This window comes from Bubalus kerabau, chromosome 6 (genome assembly GCF_029407905.1).
Source record: "Bubalus kerabau isolate K-KA32 ecotype Philippines breed swamp buffalo chromosome 6, PCC_UOA_SB_1v2, whole genome shotgun sequence".
Lineage (NCBI taxonomy): Eukaryota > Metazoa > Chordata > Mammalia > Artiodactyla > Bovidae > Bubalus > Bubalus kerabau.
This window is the reverse complement of record NC_073629.1, coordinates 87,687,719-87,694,145: the sequence shown is the minus strand read 5'-3', so window position 1 is coordinate 87,694,145 and position 6,427 is coordinate 87,687,719. Positions and strand designations below refer to the sequence as shown.

The following is a 6,427-nucleotide window of genomic DNA, read 5'->3' as shown; positions in this document are numbered from 1 at the left end:
TAGCCAACAGCTTCAAGGAGCTCACTGTTTCTTGTTAGAAGCAGCTGCGGGTGTGGGCTGGGGTGGGGCCACCACACGTGTCAACCAGCTCCAGCCCTGCACCCCATCAAAGAAACCAGCCCTGAAAGGCCAAACCAGGAGGCAAAGTGGTTTTTTTAATGTACAGGATAAAGGGACTTAAAATTTTTTTTATTTATTTATTTGGCTGCAGCCCATCTTAGTTGTGGCACATGGGATATTTTTTTGTGGCTTGTGGTGTCTAGCTCCTTGACCAGGGATTGAACCTGGGTCCCCTGCATTGGGAGTGCAGAGTCTTAGCCACTGGACCACCAGGGAAGTCCCAGGCACAGTATTTTTGGATCTTCTCGCCAGCTCTGAGAGATGGAGGTAATTGTCTCCATTGCCTGGCTGAAGAAACTGAGAGTTTGGGTTGACTCACTTGCTAATAAATGCAGGAGACAGGCTGCAAAAGCAGGGCTTTTCAGTTCAAATCTGCTTCCTTTACACCACCCCATTTTCTTCACGTGGCTGAGACTCCACGACCGATGAAGAGCAAAGCAGAGCCCTGCCCTAGATTCCCCTCGGGCTTGCTTTTCACCGGGTTGCTTGGGAAATGAAACAGAACCAGAACAGAGCTTATGTGTTCTGTTTTGTCACACCTCTTTTTCCCAAGATCTCAAAGGCCTGGGTCCATTTATCTAGATACTCAAATTCTCAACAGGGGCGTTAGATAGATGCTGAGAGGGAAATGCTGTTTTGGAAAGAATGAAACCATTCTTGCAGTGTTTATATTCGATTCCGGAGACCTGGTTAGAAAAATATTTTTAACAAACGGAAGGAAGAGTAACTATGCACTCACAAAATGTGGGCTGCTCATCGCGGTGAACCTTTGCCCTGGGAGTCTATTCCCAGGGCAGGGCATGTGCAGCCCCAAATGGCCGTTAGAGGATGAAAGGGAATCTTTCACCATTTCCTCCCATTGTCTGAGCTTTCTCCCTGCTTTGTCACCATAATATTCTTTTTTGGAATTCCATTAACATGAAGTTTTTCCCTCCCCCAGAAACAATTAAAAAGAGGAGTTGGCAAAGCCAGCCAGGAAAGACCTGTGGCTCACTCCTAAGTGAGTAACTGTCATGTGTCTTGGAAAGGTTTGCTGCTTCCAGTCGAAGAGGTTGGAGCTTGAAGAGGAAAACACAGAAGCATCCTCTCTACTGACTGCAAGATGTTCTTTAGACTCTACAGTGAGGCGCTGGGAGGGCTGAATATGACCCGGGGACGAGGAGACCTAGGCCCAGTCTAAATAGGAAGCTTTAAGCACTGGCAACTCCATTTAACTAATAAGGTAACTAACAATTTCAATTGTCTACTACATTTGTATATGTGTATGTGTGAAGCAGTCATTTGTAAGTAAAAGAAAAGGGTACTTGATTGAAGCTATCTGTCCAATAATGTGGCTTTCATCATTGATCTGAGTACTAATCAGGATGAGATATATATATATATATGACTATATAGAATATATATGTATATTTTCTGTGCAAAATAAGTCTATCATTTATAAAGTACTTGTTGTATCCTGGATACTTTGTGAATATTATCTTGGTTAAACCTTATAACCATATTATGTAGTAAGAATTTTTATCCAAAGGTCGATATAAGTAATTAAGGCTAAGAGATCTAGTCAGTAGTGGAGTTAGAATATTTTTTTAAGAGCAGTTTTAGATTTACAACAAAATTGACAGGAAAGTACAGAGGTTGCTCATAATAGCCCTGCTCCTACACATGCACAGCCCCCTGCCAACATCACTCATCAGAATAGTACATTTTTTACCAAGGACAAACCTACATGGACTCATCATTATCACTCAAAGTCCATAATTTACCTTAGAGTTCACTCCTGGTGTTGTACCTTTTATGGGTTTGGGCAAATGTATAATGATTATGTCTTTCATTATAATTTCATGCAGAGTATTTTCAGGACCCTAAAAATCCTCTGTGCTCTGTCTATTCCATCGCCTCTTCCTCCTCACCCTTGCCTACTCCGGCAATGAGTAATCTTTTACTAGTCTCCGTAGTTTTACCTTTTGTAGAATACCATAGAGTTGTAATCATAGTGTGTAGCCTTTTCAGATTGACTTCTTTCACTTAGTAATACGCATTTAAGTTTCATTCATGTCTTTGCATGGCTTGATAGCTCATTTCTTTTTAGCACTGAGTAATATTCCATTGTCTGGATGTACCACAGTGTATGTATCCACTCACCTACTGAAGACATCTCAGTTGCCTCCAGATTTTTTTGCAGTTATGAATAAAGCTGCTATGAGCATCCATCGATGTGCAGGTTTTTGTGGGTTGTCAGCTCCTTTGGTTAAATACCAAGGAGTGTGATCGCTGGATCATTCAGTAACAGTATGTTTTGTTTTTATAAGAAACTATCCAACTATCTTCCAAAGTGACTGTACCATTTTGTATTCCCACCAGCAATGAATGAGAATTTCTGTTGCTCCACATCCTCACTAGCATTTAGTATTGTCAGCATTCTTGATAGCACACCCATTCTAATAGGAGTGCAGTGGTATGTCATTATTTTAATTTGCATTTCCCTGATGACGTATGATGTGGAGCATCAATTCACATATTGGGTGGGCCAAAAAGTTCATTTGAACTTTTCCATAAGTTGTTACAAAAACCTGGATGAATTTTTGGCCATCCCAATACTTATTTGCCATATGTATATCTTTTTTGATGGGCTTCCCGGGCAGTTCAGCTGGTAAAGAATCTGCCTGCAACACAGTAGACCCCAGTTCGATTCCTGGGTCAGGAAGATCCTTTGGAGAAGGATCCTGTGGAGAAGGACTACCCACTTCAGTATTCATGGGCTTCCCTGGCTCATATGGTAAAGAATCTGCCTGCAATGTGGGAGACCTGGGTTTGATTCCTTGGTTGGGAAGATCCCTTGGAGGAGGGCATGGCAACCCACTCCAGTATTCTTGCCTGGAGAATCTCCATGGAATGGGAGGCTACAGTCCTTAGGGTTGCCAAGAGTTGGACACAACTGAGCAAGTAAGCACAGCACAGCATTTTATTTGATGACCTCTCTCTTAAAATTGGGCTTGTTTTTTTATTGTTGAGTTTTAAGTGTTCTTCATATATTTTGTATAATAGTCTATTACTAGATGGAAGGCAATGGCACCTCACTCCAGTACTCTTGCCTGGAAAATCCCATCAACGGAAGAGCCTGGTGGGCTGCAGTTCATGGGGTTGCTAAGAGTCGGACACGACTGAGAGACTTCACTTTCACTTTTCACTTTCATGCACTGGAGAAGGAAATGGCAACCCACTCCAGTGTTCTTGCCTGGAGAATCCCAGGGACGGGGGAGCCTGGTGGACTGCCGTCTATGGGGTCGCATAGAGTTGGACACGACTGAAGTGACTTAGCAGCAGCAGCAGATGTGTCTTTTACAAATATTTTCTCCTAGTCTGTGGCTCATTCTTTTAACATTGTCTTTCACAGAGCAGAAGTTTTTACTTTTCATGAAATTCAGCTTATCAATTATTTCTTTCAAGGATTTTGTTTTTGGTCCTGTATCTAAAAAGGTATGACCATATTCAAAGTTATCTAGGTTTTCTCCTGTGTATTTTCTAAGAGTTTTATCATTTTGCATTTTACAGTTAGGTCTGTGATCTACTTTGAGTTAATTTTTGTGAAGGAGTTTGTGTAAAGATTCTTCTTCTTTTTTCTTTCTTTTTTTTTGCATATGGCTGGATGGCCGGTTGTCCCAGCATCATTGGTTGAAAAGACTGTCTTTGTTCCATTGTATTCCCTTGGCTTCTTTGTCACAGATCAGTTGATAGTATTTATGGGGATATGTTTCTGGGATCTCTGTTTTGTTCCATTGATCAATTTGCAATTCTTTTACCAATACTGCACTGTCTTGATGACTGTAGTATTATAGTAAGTTTTGAAGCTGGGGAGGGTCAGTCCTTCAGTTTTGTTCTCCTTCAGTACTGTGTTGGCTCCTCTGGGTCTTTTGCCCTTCCATATAAACTTTAGGACTGTACTGGAAAAGGTCAGTTTTCATCCCAATCCCAAAGAAAGGCAATGCCAAAGAATGCTCAAACTACCGCACAATTGCACTCATCTTACACTCTAGTAAGGTAATGCTCAAAATTCTCCAAGCCAGGCTTCAGCAATACGTGAACCGTGAACTTCCTGATGTTCAAGCTGGTTTTAGAAAAGGCAGAGGAACCAGAGATGAAATTGCCAACATCCACTGGATCATGGAAAAAGCAAGAGAATTCCAGAAAAACATCTATTTCTGCTTTATTGACTATGCCAAAGCCTTTGACTGTGTGCATCACAATAAACTGTGGAAAATTCTGAAAGACATGGGAATACCAGACCACCTGACCTGCCTCTTGAGAAATCTGTTTGCAGGTCAGGAAGCAACAGTTAGAACTGGACATGGAACAACAGACTGGTTCCAAATAGGAAAAGGAGTACGTCAAAGCTGTATATTATCACCCTGTTTATTTAACTTCTATGCAGAGTACATCATGAGAAATGCTGGACTGGAAGAAACACAAGCTGGAATCAAGATTGCTAGGAGAAATATCAATCACCTCAGATATGCAGATGACACCACCCTTATGGCAAAAAGTGAAGAGGAACTTTTTAGTGGTCATGTATGGATGTGAGAGTTGGACTGTGAAGAAAGCTGAGCCCCGAAGAATTGATGCTTTTAAACTGTGGTGTTAGAGAAGACTCTTGAGAGTCCCTTGGACTGCAAAGAGATCCAACCAGTCCATTCTGAAGGAGATCAGCCCTGGGATTTCTTTGGAAGGAATGATGCTGAAGCTGAAACTCCAGTACTTTGGCCACCTCATGCAAAGAGCTGACTCATTGGAAAAGACTCTGATGCTGGGAGGGATTGAGGGCAGGAGGAGAAGGGGACGACAGCGGATGAGATGGCTGGATGGCATCACTGACTTGATGGACGTGAGTCTGAGTGAACTCCAGGAGTTGGTGATGGACAGGGAGGCCTGGCGTGCTGCGATTCATGGGGTCGCAAAGAGTTGGACACGACTGTGTGACTGAACTGAATTGAACTGATAAACTTTAGAATCAATTTGTTGGTATCTATGAAATAACTTTCTGGGATTGTGATTGGAAGTGCACTGAATCAGTAGCTCAAGTTGGGAAGAATTGACATCTTGACTACACTTTGCCTTCCTATCCATAAACATGGAGTATCTCTCCATTTCTTTAGTTCTTCTTTGATTTCATTCATCAAAGTGTTGTGGTCCTCATTTAGATCTTTTACATATTTTGTAAGATTTATACCTAAGTATTTCATTTTCTTGAGTACTAGTGTTTTTTTAATTTAAATTTATTTATTTTAATTAGAGGCTAATTACTTTACAATGTTGTGTACTAGTGTTTTTAATTTCAAATTCCACTTATTCATTGTTGGTATATAGGAAAGAAACTGCCTTTTATACATTAACTTTTTATCTGCAACTTTTCTATGATTGCTTAATAGCACCAGGAGTCTTTTTTCTTTTTTGTTAGTTATTCTGAATTTTTTACTTAGATGATCATGTCATCTGCAAACAGTCTTATGTCTTCTTTCCCAAACTGTGTACTTTAAAATTTCTTATTCTTATCTTATTGCATTAGTAAAGACTTCCAGTGTGATGTTAAATGGAGCAATGAGAAGGGACATCCTTGCCTTGTACCTGAACTTAGTGGGAAAATTTCAGTTTCTTATCATTAAATATGATGTATAAGCTGTAGGATTTTTGTAGATAGTCTTTATCAAATTGAGAAAGTTCCTGCACATTCCTAGTTTACTCAGTTTTTATCATGAATGGGGTTTTTAATTAAAAAAAATTTTTATTGGAGTGTAGTTGATTTACGATGTTGTGTTAGTTTCAGGTGTATAGCAGAGTGAATCAGTTATACATACATCTACTCTTACTTAAGATTCTTTCCCCATATAGGCCGTTACAGAGTATTGAGGAGTTCCCTGTGATATACAGTAGGTCCCTATTAGTTATCTATTTTATATACAGTAGTGTGTATATAGCCTGGTGGGCTGCAGTCCATGGGGTCACAGAGAGTCGACATGGATGAACACTGCACAAGAGGAGGAAGAGAGTGTATATATCAATCCCTGTCTCCCAATACCTCTTTTTTCCTTCTACCCCTTTGACAACCATAAGTTTGTTTTCTATATCAGTTACTCTGTCTGTTTTGTAAGTTCATTTGTACCCTTTAAAAAAAAAAAAGATTCCACATAATAAGCGATATCATATTATATTTGTCTTTCTGTGTCTGACTTACTTCACTCAGTATGAGAATCCCTAGGTCCTTTCATGTTCATGAATGGGTTTTATCATGAGTTGGAGTTTTTCAAATAGTTTT

General features: G+C 40.3%; 1 non-coding gene across 1 annotated transcript; it reads right to left on the bottom strand.

Annotated features, from left to right (window-relative positions):
- Positions 1-263: 263 nt before the first annotated feature.
- TRNAG-CCC (transfer RNA glycine (anticodon CCC)) lies at positions 264-336 on the bottom strand. Its single transcript has one exon. It is a non-coding gene; the product is annotated as a tRNA-Gly (tRNA).
- Positions 337-6,427: the final 6,091 nt, after the last annotated feature.